Source organism: Salvia hispanica, chromosome 5, assembly GCF_029641045.1.
Source record: "Salvia hispanica isolate PSC_SH4W2 chromosome 5, Shi_PSC_v1, whole genome shotgun sequence".
NCBI classification, from domain to species: Eukaryota; Viridiplantae; Streptophyta; class Magnoliopsida; order Lamiales; family Lamiaceae; genus Salvia; species Salvia hispanica.
This window is the reverse complement of record NC_142696.1, coordinates 3,747,355-3,748,251: the sequence shown is the minus strand read 5'-3', so window position 1 is coordinate 3,748,251 and position 897 is coordinate 3,747,355. Positions and strand designations below refer to the sequence as shown.

Sequence of the window (897 nt, the reverse complement as noted above, 5' to 3'; positions counted from 1 at the left end):
CCAAATTTGGGGTAAATAAAATGTTTAGACCGAAGTAAACCTAATTAAGGAATTGTGTGTATTATTAGTGTATATATCTATTTAGGCTAGGTGGATACATCATTTCCTTTGTGTATGGTGGTCCATGGACGACTTGCTCTTTCCACAAATTAGATAGGTGCTTCATTATTCTAGCCAACTAGTTGCTTTGCTTCTAAGAGTCTTAAATCTTGAATAGTGTTCCGTTTCATAAGTTAAAAAACATTTATTCACTGTTTTCCTCGGATGTCATATGAGTTCATGAAATTTGAACTACAATTAAATGCTTGCAAATTGGTTGAAAGGCACATGAATACATTTTTTTATTTTCTTATTAATTACTACTTGATTTGCATGATATCGCAATATACACGGGCGTAATCAGTTGATCTATAGTATCCTGTCATGTGATCGTATTATGTCCATGTTAGTCTATTACCTTACTTATCCTGTTTTCCATCATTGGCTCAAAATGATACTCCTAAAACGCAAAATCTTAAATTGTGGCTGCTGGGATTCGAGCCCAGGTCTCCACGGCCACAACGTGGAATTCTTACCACTAAACTACAGCCACTTGATGCTTTTGAAATAGCAAATATTTTATTAACATAATATGTATTTCCGCAGTTCATACTTAGGTATAACATTTTAGATGATACTCCCGAACCACATGAATTCTACTTTGTATTTAGAGAGACAGACAACATTCTATTGATATGCCTTAGCGATAGAAATATTGCGCAGAAATGGTGGTTGTGTTGAAATAGAAATGAGTAGCATGAATTTGCCACTTGCTATTGCAGTAGTGGAGTACTAAAAAATACTCTCTCTGTCCCATTAGAAATGAAACATTTTTCTTTTCTGTAAACGTTTATTAAA

At 34.0% G+C, this 897-nt stretch overlaps 1 non-coding gene across 1 annotated transcript; it reads right to left on the bottom strand.

Moving 5' to 3' along the window:
* Positions 1–520: 520 nt before the first annotated feature.
* On the bottom strand, positions 521–592 carry TRNAH-GUG (transfer RNA histidin (anticodon GUG)). The gene has a single exon. It is a non-coding gene; the product is annotated as a tRNA-His (tRNA).
* Positions 593–897: the final 305 nt, after the last annotated feature.